Genomic DNA, 13,860 nt, shown 5'->3' with positions numbered 1-13,860 from the left:
CTTTCGTTCTCGTTCGTCGTTTGAAGGATCATATCTGGGATCTTATTACTTGGGTTCCCCTAAACCTTTCTCAATATTTTATATTCCTTTTATGATCCTCTCTTATAATCCTTGAATTTAAATCCTTTTAATCATGTTACCTTATACCCATTTCTTTCGGTATCTGGTGGATTTTCGGGAAAAATCAAAGTGTCCGGATTCGATATCTAACGACCTTTACATACACTCATTTACTTTATGGAATACTAGTACGATCTTAGAATTTCCATAAAAGTACTCCTATATAGCGTGGTCTGATAATTTTCCTTAATCAGCATCATCAGCAAAAGTTACTATTTATCCGTGTTTCAAAAATTCCAAAAATTGGGGTTATTACAGATATCCAGTTATCTCAGTTTTTCATTATACAATGTTGTTGACATGATTATAGCTCTGTTCCTATAATTGTTACGTTACTATTTTATCCTGTTATTCATATGTTGGTACTGCTGAGCGATTATGCTCACCCTTGCAACCTGTTATGTCTATATGTCGCAGATGCCTAGATGACCAGTCATACATACCCGTGTTCCCGCCCCTTCAGGACCCGGCTCCTCTGAGGTAGTGTTTGTCAGGCCACATGCGGTCTGATGAGTTGCTGAACAAAGTTAGAGGGTGTTAGATGTTGAATAAATGGTTTGTAATAATATGAACCTGAATCATACTTGAACCTGGATCGGATCTTGGTTTGGGGTCAAGTTAGTATATATTAATAATAATCTTGTGGTTTATATTTTGATATTAGTGTTTGGGGACGTCAACTCCTGACTCCGGGGTTGAGGCCGTCACACGACAAGTTTCCAATAGTGCAAGGAATAGTGAAACTTCCGGGATCTTTAAGCTTCAGAGGTAACTTCTGTTGCAGCACAACACTGCACTCCTCCGTTAGAGCAACGCTTTCCAACTCCTCAAGCTTCACCTTCTGCGAGAGAATACCTTTCATGAACTTCGCATAGCTCGACATTTGTTCTAAAGCTTCAGCAAATGGTATGTTGATGTGCAATTTCTTGAAAACTTCAATAAACTTGGAAAATTTCTTATCTAACTTCTGCTTCTGAAGTCTTTTAGGATATGGCGGAGATGGATAGACTTGTTAATCCCCTGTATTTCCCTCAGGAGGATTGTTTGCAATAGATTTCTTCTTCGGTTCCACCTTGGCATCCTTCTACACAACTTTTTCAGCTAGAATCTCATTTTCTGGAATTGGCAAGGGTTCAGACGCACCTACATTCTGGATAGAATTTTCAGACTCTTCGTCTTGCTGAATTTGGGGGCTTGCGACCTTTCCAGACCTCAAGGTGATGGCGTTATTCTATTTTTCAACTTCCCTCTTGCCTGGATTGGCTTCTGTATCACTAGGAAGTGTTCCTAGTGGTCGATTCAATAAGGCGTTAGAAATTTGCCCTATTTGGTTCTTTAGAGTCTTGATAGAAACAGCCTGGCTTTTGCATATAAGAGCCTAGTTTTTGCACATAAGCCTCAACTCCTCCAATTCAGATTTTTCATTCGAAGATTGACCTGCACCTTCATGAGTTTGTTGTTGAAGATGGAGTTGTTGTCTTGGTGTAAATTGTTGCTAAAAACCAAGAATATTGAATTGCTTGTTTCCAAACTGCTAGAACGGCTGTTGCATCATATTCTGATTATTGCTCTAGCTGAAGTTAGGATGATTCCATTTGTCAGGATGATAAGCGTCTGGAACTGGTTGCTGCGATCTCTCAAAGTTGCTCACAAAATGAGCTGATTTACTAGATATAGCGCATTGCTCCGTCGCATGCGAACCTGCACACATCTCATAAACACTGTTATCTGATTAACACCATAATTAGCCAAAGAATCGATCTTCATAGATAATGCCTTTAGTTGAGCAGTGATAGCCGTAGCTGTATCCACTTCAAGAACTCCTGCTACCTTACCCCGTGGTAATCTCTAGGTTGGATACTGATATTCATTAACAGCCATCAGTTCAATTAGCTCATAAGCTTCATTACTGCTCTTAGCCCATAAGGCTCCACCTGATGTTACAACGAGCATGGGTCTTGACTGTGCTCCCAAACCATTATAGAAGCAATTGATGATCATCCAATCAGGCATTCCATGATGAGGACACTTCCTAAGCATCTCCTTATATGGCTCCCAAGCTTCACCTAGCGATTCCCCTGATTATTGCGCAAATTGAGTAAGAGCATTCTTGATTGCAGCTGTTTTTTCCATAGGGAAGAATTTAGTGAGAAACTTTTGAGCAAGATCTTCCCAAGTAGCAATCGAACCAGCTGGTAGAGAGTGTAACCAGCTCTTAGCCCTGTCCCTCAGAGAAAATGGGAATAGTCTCAGTTTCACCGCATCCTCGGACACACCATTGTACCTGAAGGTGTCGTAGATCTCTATGAAATCCCTGATGTGCATATTTGGATCTTCCGTTGGAGAACCCCCAAATTGAACTGAATTATGTACCATTTGAATCGTGCTAGACTTCATTTCAAAGTTATTAGCAACAATGGCTGGTCTAACAATGCTAGACTGAATGTCATTAATCTTTGGTTGAGAATAATCCATCAAAGCTTTCATATCTACTGCTGGATCTCCCATTGTAATGATTACTTCTTCTTCTTCACTTTCTTCTTCAACTTTATCAACTTCTTCAAGAAATTCTTCTTCCACTTCTTCAATAGTTTCCTTAAGAGATTGAGAATGTGTTCGCATATACGCTCTCTCGAGTACCTGAAACACAAACAAGTAAACCGTGAAAGTAAAAGAATCCGAGTCAGTGAACTTTAACGATCACTAATGTCAAGCACATAAACTAAAAATTAACACCAAGTCCCCGGCAACGGTGCTAAAAACTTGTTCGCTGTAAATCAAACTCGAAAATACACACAAGTGTACGCGATCACAAGTAGTATAAGATATAAGTCAAGTTCCTTCCCACAGAGACTGGTTTAAGTTAAGTTCAGATTATGCACCTATACAACAATGTATGGTTATCGTTCAATGCTAAGACAAGTAACAATTTTAGTTTTGATTTAACTAAAAGATTATACTAAATAGCTTTAACTAAGAGAATTAAGATTGAATTACTTATATGAGAATAAACATGGGATTCTAACTTCATTAAATACTTCATTCAAAGTTTATGTCTTTAACCCTAACATGTGATGGTGATGACAACTAATCAGATAACACGAAACTAGTACACGCTAACTTTCGTTATACGTATACCCTACTACCAAACATCCACAATTAAGATAGAAGTTGAATAAACACCAATTATGCTTAGTCCCTATATGTTTATAAAGATTGAAAATATAATGGTTTAAGAGCAAGTTATCTATCGTGATTACATAGGGTCAATAAGATGGTTAAAATTACCCATGAATTATGCATGTCAATTCATACATAAACTTATTCTAGCATGGCAAGTTCTAAACCTCTATATTCACTTTCCCTTCAATAGAGATTAACAAACAATCTTAGATGTTAGCTATGCATCAAAGACGAATATGCACAACCAAACTAGGAAATCATAAATCATTACACACTAAAGATTATAAAACAATTAACTATTGAAATCCATAAATAAATCTGTTAGAACCCCATGACAACGATTAGTTTATAATCGAACTCATCATCACCATGGGTATCAATGAAAACATGATAAAGAATATAAGAGTACTAGGGTTTAAAGACAAATCGAAAACAAGCATCCAAGTATCGACTAGATTAAAGAATACAAAAGTCTTCTTCTCCATTGGTGTCTTGTGCTCTCTAGGGCTTCTCAATGCTCTCTTTTGGCTCCTTGTTATTAAAAATGTCTTTTATTAGTTTATATAGGCCCCCGGATGACCTAGGCCCTCCAATTCTTCGATTTCAAGTAGAAACAGGATTCTGGGGCAGAAAGACCGCGCGGGCGCGCAAACTTTTTGGCGCGGGCGCCTGGAATAGTGATTTATGGGGCGCAGACACACAGCTCCTGGCGCGGGTGCGCAGCTCTTCTGGATTTTTGACTACAATTCTTTTTTTGGTCATAACTTGAGCTATGTTCATCATAATTTGATGATTCAACTGCCCACACGAAGATAACGAGATTCTCTACAATTTGAGAATGGCCTAGACTTCAAAATCTGATCTCTTATCAGCATAAAATCCTTGTAAAGCCCTTTCCTCCTATGACCGATGCTCTGCAATGTAATTACATAAAAATAGATCAAAAATACCACATACTTGAGTCCAAAACTCCAACTTAAGCCTATAATGAAGCTTTCCAAGTAGATATAAAATCTACTTATCACTAACTGCTTATGGATCTCCTTGGTCGTGGTTAGCTTAGTTTCAAGAAAGGAGTCCTTGAGTTTATCAATTTGAGTATTAGCCTGAGACTGGGTATGCTGAACTGATTTGATCAATAGTGTAGAATCTTTGAGATGTGTCAAAGTATCAGGATTTTCAATAATCTGCTTTGCTCCCTCCAAATGTTGAGAAGCATTAGCAGCAAAGATAGGATAAGAAGTAACTTTCCAGATAGAATTCCATTCAGCATCAGAAAACTCTCTACTCTTCTTAGCATTAAGCTCATGTAATCTCCTTTGCTTTTCATGTGTAGGCATGTCTTTAGGAAAGAAAAGCTCATCAAGATCTTCATCAGGATCTAAAGTGACATTAACATTTTATCCATCATGAGACAAACTCTCATGAATAGATTCCTCCATGCCTTGAAAATTTAACTCCAGATCTTTAAGAATAGTAACCATATGAGGTGGAGCTTCAGTATTTATCTCCAGAACCTCAGTACCAATGGAGTGTTATGGTGATTCTGTAATAATGAGTGTATCTTGAATGAACTGTCCTACATCTACATCAACGGCAGGGATAGGGAAAATAAAAGATGAAGGAACTGTCCTTCAGTAAGAACATTGATTGCAACAGTTGGTGGAATAGTAGATTGAATGGACTGTCCTTTAATAAGTTACAACCGGTATTTTCAGGTAATATTATTTGTGGATTTGGTATAATATTAAAGCCGAATGAAATATATTCAATGATTGTACGTTTGTGTGAGTGAAAATTTCTGCATTATAAATTTGCTTTATGTAGTATATGATTTTTCAAAGCAAGAGTTTATTTAATTGCTTTATTTTTTATTTATAAGGAATATTCTAAGCCTTGGAAAAATTTTCTTTTAAAAGGTATTTTGTTCACAAATTTTGAAAATGATTTTATAAAGTCTCTAAAAATCCAATTTATTTTATGGTATAAATTTTATAATTTTTGAACTTGTATTTTATTTTATAAAAATAAATCATTATAAATTTTAGTTGTCATATTTAGCAAATTACAAGAAAGCCCTTGCATGCAAACCACCCTCTCATTTTTTTCAAGGACAAAGAGGACAATTCCAACCCCACTAACTCTTATTTTTCTAGCCAATTTCCTTCTTCACCCTTGCATGCAAAATGAACCAAGTATAAGTGGAGGGATAGTCTTGTCAATTCTCCTTTCCACTCAAATTTTGTCAAATCAAATACCATAAAACAATCAAAGTGTCATGATCATTTTTATACTCCACCCACACCTCACTCTCTCCTCCCACCCTTCTCCCTCCTCTCGGCCCTCCTTCCCCCCTCACTCTCGGCTTTTAGCCGAGAACCACCCCTCCCCATTTTTATTCATTCCTCAACCAAGCTTCTACTCTTTATACAAGTAAATGTTATTTCCCATACCATGATCATTCATATTTTAAAGAGTTTTGAATAGAAAGTTTAAGTTTTGAAGTTGCATGTTAAGGCTCTAGTTGAAACTCAAAGTACAACCTTGATTCTTGTGAGTTTAGGGTTGTTTTTTAGAGGACTACAAGGAATGGAGAAGTGCCAAGTCTTGAGAGGGAAACTCTTGAAGATTAAATGGCCATTCCCATCCATTTCATTCGGCCATGACCATATGGGAGCCGAATGAATGGTCCTTAAGACTATTCTTGTTGCTTAAATCAATTTTTGCATGTTTATGTGATAATGACTTGAATTTTGTGGTGAAAATTTGATAAAACTCTTTGCATGCTAAGTGATCATCTAGGTATAGCTTATGCTAGGCTTGCATGTCAATTTTATGATAGAATATATGTAGAAAATATGTTGTTTTGGTTTGCAAAACCCGAGGACATGCATGCATGTGGATTTCTCTTAGAATGTTATAAGATTTTTATCATTTGGAAAGATTTTATTAGTGAGCCTTAATTTCAGTGGAAATAATGTGTTAATATTGATTTATGCTTCTTTTTGCATGGTAATAATTCGTGGTTATCTTTTATAAAATGCATATCTTGTGGTTTCAAAAACTTAATGATTGGTGAGTTGAGAAATATGATCTCTTTTGTTTTGTCATAATTGTACCTTAGGTAAGGACGATCTCACCAAGGTTATTTTGAGAATAAGGGAGTTATTTCAGTAGATTACCATGTTTAAGTCTTGGTTTGAGTATTGGGTTGTTGGTAGTTGAGTTTGTCAAGTCAAAACCTTGGAAAAAGGAGAGTTATAGTTTCTGCAGAAAATCAGTTTAGTACCCTGAGGTTTAGAGTGAGTTTTGACCATGTCATTGATGTGCACTTTGAGGCCCAAGCTACCAGAAGTTAGTATTGGGAGTATATAAAAGGTTTTAGGTGTTGGTTGGAGGTTTGCATGTCATTTGGTTAGGTGCACAAGTAGAATAATAAAATCTGTCAAGCAGGGAACAGTTTTGTTATAATTTAGAAATAGGGAGATTTGACCATGCCATGGGTAGGCCCTCATTAGGACCTGTTGGGACTTAGTTAGAGGGAGTGTCAAAGAAGTTTTTCCAACCATAGTTCATTGGATATGAGTTAGAACCATGTGTCACAAGTTAATTCAAGTCAGGGCATTTTCTGCCCAGAAAAACAGGGGAACCTTGGACTTTTAGCTTAGGCCCAAGAAGGCCCAAGCCAGGCCCTTGAGCCACATCAAGTTTTTGAGATGCCCTTAGGTCAGGAGAGTCTTGTGTAAAAGTTTTTGAAGGAAAACTTATAGTTTAAGAGTGTCTAATGCACTCAAGAAACCATAGTTGTCATTCTGAAATTTGTACCAGTGAGCACTTTCACTTATCACATAGTTTTAGAACACTTAGAAGTGAGTATTAGGTCGACCACCATAGTTGTAAGATAGTATAAGGTCAGTAGAAAAAAAGGCACAAGTGAGGGTCAATAGGTTTTGGATAATTTAGGAAAGGCACATCGAGTTAGGAAGCCAAAATTAGAAGACCTTGTCTAGTTTAGCGACCAAGTGACTTAAGATGTGAGTCGAGATCATCCAAGCCTAGTGTTTCATTATGGTATATATGGTTTTATTTGGTTTTAATATATGATATGTGAATATGTGGCTATGTGTGTACTTTTGTAATTTAAAAGTGAATAAAAAATTAAGTGCGTATAGGCCTAAGTGACATCCGTGTTTAATTTCAAGTTGTAAATAGGTTAAGATGGTAAGAATATATTATAATGAGGATTATTATTATTTATGTAGGATCTCGAGATGTGGGAAAACTTGCCATAAAGGTCGAGTGAAGCTCCAGTTGCTCCTACCAGTCAGACCAGACCAGCCTTTCTCTAGGCAAGTGATTCAACTTGACCTTCCTATTTACTATAAACAGTTCATATATATATTGATGCAATTATCCTGAGTCATTTGATATGTTTTAAATCAAGTGTATCTTTCGTTTATCTTTGAATCATATAGAAACGCCATGAACCCTCAAGTATGTATTGCAAGTAGTTCAAAAGCCTTTTCATGATAGTTAAATGCCATGATAAAATGAAGAGTTGATATATTACTTGATTGATCCTCTTGATTAACATGCTGATGATTCCTAAGTATTGATATCTCATCCTGATACTTGAATCCCCATAGAACCTTACCTTGAACCCTGAAAGTCAGAAACTTATCAAAGTGATCCCTCATTGATTGATACCCCTCTTTCTTATCCTAAAGCTTGACAACTCTGATATATCCTGAGCTAAAGAATCATTTCTTCATACCTTAACACCCATAGTATTCATGAAGCTTATCTTCTTGATGATCCAACACCTGTACCTTGACGAGAAACCATTGCTTTAAGCCCAGTTTGGCATTACCCCTTTATATTATCCATTAGTCTCACTAAATTTTCCTGTCCAAATTCTGACATATGAAAACCTTTTGGTTACCCTAATAGAGTAAAATTTTGTAAATCATGGCCCTGAGATTTAGTACCATATTTCCCATGTTTCGAGTTGATCTATAATCCCTTAATAAAAATGTTTACTGTTAAAAGAGATTTTGTTATAATTCGGCATCAGTTTTTGAAATAAATAAAATATGGGTTTTCAGTCCCAAAGGGGGATAAATGTTTTCTTTGAATGGTGGATCTGGACTGAGACGTGAGTCCTTTCCACACTTATATTAGGCTTAAAAGTTGCCTAGGGATTCCCATTAATGTTTTAGAACCCAGTGAGGTTCGGGATTACTTCGCGGCTGATCACCGGCTGTAATCCGTAGCGTCATAAAATGATTTTGATTAAGACATGATTTCTAAATTGTTTTGATAGAAGTAAAAATGATGCCATCACTCATAGTTTTATCCCTCATTATCATTAGTTATGTCTTTTCATTGTCATTCTTTAATGAATATCTCGATTTATGTTTTGTATCGTACAGTTAGCACTTGTTGAGCATTTGGCTCACTCCTTGATTTACCCTGATATTACAGCTAGCAGCTATGGTTAGATTCAAGCAGACTACCCGTAAGACCTGTGATGCTGATGCTTATGTTCGAGCTCAGGTAGAATAAGTGATAGTAGTTTGTGTGAGGACTCGGTATTTATAATCAGTTGTAATAGATGGTAGTGTTGGGCTGTTCCAAACTCTAAACTATAAGATCTTGGATTTGGTTGTGTTATCTCTTTTAAAATTTTGTAATAGTTATATTTAATTTGCTGTTTAAGTTGGGGGCGTGACAGGTTTTGGTATCAGAGCTATGGTTTAGAGTCCCTGGATAGCCCAAATAGGTTATAGGATATGTGTGTAGGTTATAGATTATATGCGAGAAAGTAGGATAAGTAAAATTATTATTAATACTCCTCTTATTGGTTGTCAGCAAAGGGTGCATTCCTCGTCATCCTCTGGGTCGGACGACACTATTGCTTTCACAGTGTATGCTGAGTTGAGGCGCGAGTTCGACATGCTTCAGGGCAAGTACGACCGACTGATAGACCGACTGAAGAACGTGTATCCGGACAGCCGAAACTACGAAGGGAAGCCCAAGGAGCAGATGCCTGCGAGACTTGAGACCTTGGTTCAGTACGTCAACACTAAGCTTGAGGAGATGCCAGCGCACCGGGACCGTACCAGCCAGTATGTCATTCAGATGGTGACGGATGAGCTCTAGAGCATTGTGAAGATGCTTCGAGAGGAAAAGACTACCAAGCCCCATTCAGATGGAGTGGAGCCTTAGTTCTTTCCATTTACCTTTCATGTTGTTGTACTATCAGACTCTGTGGAATCCCCAGTTATTTCCGTTGTTTCCTTTAAATAAGCCTGTTATTCCTAGAATCAGACCTTGTCCTAATCCTATGTATTGTGACCTTTAAAATTTCATTAATTATGTGCTATTGTTCCATTTGCTCTCAACTGTTATTTTATGTTTTTATCATCATATCTGCTTAATTTGAAAACTTGACCTCATATGTAAATGAGAATGCCATGCGATACCCTCGAATCATTTTATCATTCATATCTGTTTTGACACAACTCTTATTTCAGGATCATGCCTCCCAAAAAGAAGAACCCAACAACCACATCCACCACAGACCCAAACATTCTTCGACTACTGGAAACCTTGCAACAGCATACCAATGCTATAGCTCAACAACAACTAACTCTTCAACAACGAATTGAAAACCAAGATAATCGTGAACCACACCAACCACCTGAACCACCTGAACCACCAGTACCACCTAGACAAGTTGTCACTTTCAAGGCTTTTCAGAATGTGAACCCACCTGCATTTCATGATACCACTGATCCAGTGATAGCTAACATAAGGATCAAGGAGATGGAAAGGGCTTTTGAGTTGGTACAGTTAGGGGACGATCAAAAGACGCCGTATGCTACTTACTTCTTGAAGGGAGAAGTCATCTATTGGTGGGAATCAGTAAAAGCTATGGAAGTCACTCAGCATGTTTCTTGGGAGAGATTTAAGAAGTTATTTCTGGACAAGTATTACCCTAAGTACATGCAGAATCAGATGGAGCTTAAATTTCTTGAGTTGAAGCAAGGGAACATGACTGTATTGGAGTATGAGAAGAAGTTCACTGAGTTGTCAAGGTTTGTGACAAAGTATACCAGCACCGAGGAGGAAAAAGCAAAGAAATTTTAGCAAGGATTGGAGCCTTGGATCAGAGATAGGGTGGCTATGTTTGAGCTTGAAACTTATGCGGGAGTAGTATAGAAAGTTGCTCTGATTGAGAACAATGAGATGCAGTCAAGGAAGGAGAGGGATAAAAAGAAGAGGAAGGTTCCATTTTATGGAGAAAATTCTGAAGTGGGAAGTTCACAAGATCGGAATGTAAAGAGGATCGGATTCCAGAAGGGCGGAAATTTTCAAAAGAAAGGAAATTTGGGTAAAAGGCAAGAATCGAAGGGGAACAATCAGGCAAGCCAAGGGCAAGTTGGAGAAAACAGGTTCCAGAGGCCAGAATGCAAGCACTGCGAAAGAAGGCACCCCAGAGTGTGTAAGAAGCTGAGCATGGCATGCTACAGGTGCAATCAGAAGGGACATTTGGCGAATGAGTGTAAGATGCCGAAGCCAGGAGTTACGTGTTACAAGTGTGGGAAGACTGGACACATGGCTAGGGAGTGCAAGGCAACCGGACCAGTCAAAGCTCTGATGAATGTGGCAAGTACCAGTGCAAGCGTGCCAGCTGAGGTATTGGCATTAACTCCACCACCTACACCAACCCCGCAAGCAACAACAAGGATATTTGATCTGAAGATGAAGGATGTTGTACAGAATTCGGAGGTGATAGCAGGTACACTTTTACTCAATAATGTCAAAGCTAAAGTATTGATTGATTCGGGAGCAACAAGATCTTTCATATCAGAATCTTTTGTTGATAAGCTTTAATGTGATATAATGATTATGAGTGAGGTAGTAAATGTGGTAATTGCGAACCAAGAGAAGATTCCTGTGAATCAATTTTGTCCAAAGTGTGAGATCGATATTTCGGGGTATAAGTTTTCAGCCGACTTGATACTCTTCAAGTTGGGAGAGTTTGATATAATTTTAGGAATGGATTGGTCAGGAGAGAATAGCGCTCAGATTAATTGTAAGACCAAGAGAGTGTATTTAAAGACGAAGAGTGGAGAGAAGGTAGTATTTAAGGGGCAGAGGCAAGAGCAACTATTTCTTACAATTGTTCAGGCTAAGAAGCTACTTAGAAAAGGTTGTGAATCGTTCCTAGCATATGTAGTGGATTCAGAAAAGGGCAACCCCAACATAGAAGATATCCCTGTAGTTGACGAGTTTCCTGATGTGTTTCCAGACGAACTACCAGGCTTACCACCAGATGGACAAATCGAGTTCGAGATCAACTTTGCTCCAGGAACGGAACCAGTTTCAAAGGCCCCATATAGGATGGCACCAGCAGAAATGAAAGAGTTGGCAAACCAGCTACAAGAATTATTGGATAAAGGAGTGATACAGCCAAGTACGTCACCATGGGGAGCACATGTTCTGTTTGTAAAGAAGAAAGATGGGAGTATGCATCTATGCATAGATTATCGGGAGTTAAATAAGGTAACGATCAAGAACCGTTACCCGCTACCAAGGATAGATGACCTTTTTGATCAGTTGAAGGGAGCAAAATGCTTTTCAAAGATTGACTTGAGATCGTGATACCATCAATTAAAGATCAAAGAAGAAAATGTTCCCAAGACCGCATTCAGGACCAGATATGGGCATTATGAATTCCTAGTAATGTAGTTTGGACTGACCAACGCTCCAGCCGCATTTATGAATCTGATGAATCGGGTATTTAAGAAGTATTTGGACAAATTTGTCGTGGTATTTATTGATGACATCCTTATTTATTCTAAGTCGGAAGAAGAATTTAAGGAGCACCTCTGGATAGCATTGGAAATACTTCGTCAAGAGAAGTTGTATGCCGAGTTTACCAAATGTGAGTTTTGGTTAAAGGAAGTTCAATTTTTGGGGCATGTCATTGGAAATGAAGGCGTTAAAGTGGATCCGGCAAAGATTGAGGCAGTTATGAGTTGGGAGAGGCCAAAGACTCCTGCGGAAGTGCGAAGTTTTCTATGATTGGCCGGATACTATAGAAGATTCGTCAAGGATTTCTCAAAGATCGCCACGCCATTGACCAAGTTAACCAGAAAGAATCAAAAGTTTGAATGGAGTGCAGAATGTGAAGATAGCTTTCAAGAGTTAAAGCAGAAGTTGGTAACAGCTCCGGTGTTAGTACTACCAGATGATCAAGGGAACTTTGTAATATCCAGCGACGCTTCACATAAGGGTTTGGGTTGTGTGTTGATGCAATACAGTAAAGTGATCGCATATGCGTCAAGACAGTTGAAACTGCATGAGTTAAAGTACCCGACGCATGACTTGGAGCTAGCCGCCATTGTGTTCACACTAAAGATTTGGAGAAATTACCTCTATGGAGAGAAGTGTGAAATCTACACGGATCACAAGAGTTTAAAGTACATTTTTACTCAGAAAGAGCTCAATATGAGGCAGAGGAGATGGCTGGAATTGATCAAGGACTATGACTGTTCGATAAATTACCATCTTGGAAAGGCGAATGTAGTGGCCGATGCTCTGAATAGGAAGGAGAGACTGAATATGATGATAACATCAAAAGAGTTATCTGAAGAAATCGAAAGATTGGAATTGGAACTTTGTGCTTGCGAAAAAGTCGAGGAAGTTTGTCGTGCAATGACCTTTCAGCCAACACTAGTGGAAAAGATAAAGAAGTGTCAAGAAGAAGTAATGGAGAAAGAGAAGAATCAGTTATCTGGAGAGGAGATTAATACTCAAAGGGATGAGCAAGGGATACTAAGGTTTTCATCCAGAATATGGATTCCTCATATACCTGATTTAAAGAATGAGATCCTCCATGAAGCCCACAATTCGAAATTTTCAATCCACCCGGGAAGCACCAAGACGTATAGAGACTTAAAGAAGAACTTTTGGTGGCCAAATATGAAGCGAGACGTGGCAGAATGGGTTGCAAAGTGTTATACTTGTCAGAAAGTGAAGACAGAACATCAACGACCAAGTGGATTAATTCAGCCCTTGAAGATTCCAGAATGGAAATGGGAAAATATCGCTATGGACTTTATAGTAGGACTACCGCGAACGAAATCCGGACATGACGCAATATGTGTTATAATTGATCGTCTTACGAAGTCGGCGCATTTCCTTCCAATAAATGAGAAGTCGTCACTGGACAAGTTGGTTCATCTGTATGTGCGCGAAATCGTACTAAGGCATGGAGTACCCGTATCAATAGTTTCAGACAGAGATACCCGCTTTAACTCGAGATTCTGGAAGCAATTTCAGGAATGTCTTGGCACGAAGTTGAATATGAGCACGGCGTACCACCCGCAGACTGATGGCCAGAGTGAAAGGACAATTCAAATAATTGAAGACATGTTGCGCAGTTGTGCAATCGATTTTGCAGGAAGTTGGGATGACCACTTGCCGTTGATTGAATTCTCTTATAACAACAGCTATCATTCCAGTATCGGCATGCCACCATACGAA

The 13,860-nt window shown here is 38.4% G+C and overlaps 1 non-coding gene across 1 annotated transcript; it reads left to right on the top strand.

The window, feature by feature from the left end:
* Positions 1–2,131: 2,131 nt before the first annotated feature.
* On the top strand, positions 2,132–2,238 carry LOC141681385 (small nucleolar RNA R71). The gene has a single exon (XR_012558823.1). It is a non-coding gene; the product is annotated as a small nucleolar RNA R71 (small nucleolar RNA).
* Positions 2,239–13,860: the final 11,622 nt, after the last annotated feature.

This window comes from Apium graveolens, chromosome 8, assembly GCF_009905375.1.
Source record: "Apium graveolens cultivar Ventura chromosome 8, ASM990537v1, whole genome shotgun sequence".
NCBI lineage: Eukaryota > Viridiplantae > Streptophyta > Magnoliopsida > Apiales > Apiaceae > Apium > Apium graveolens.
This window is presented reverse-complemented; position numbering and strand designations above follow the sequence as displayed.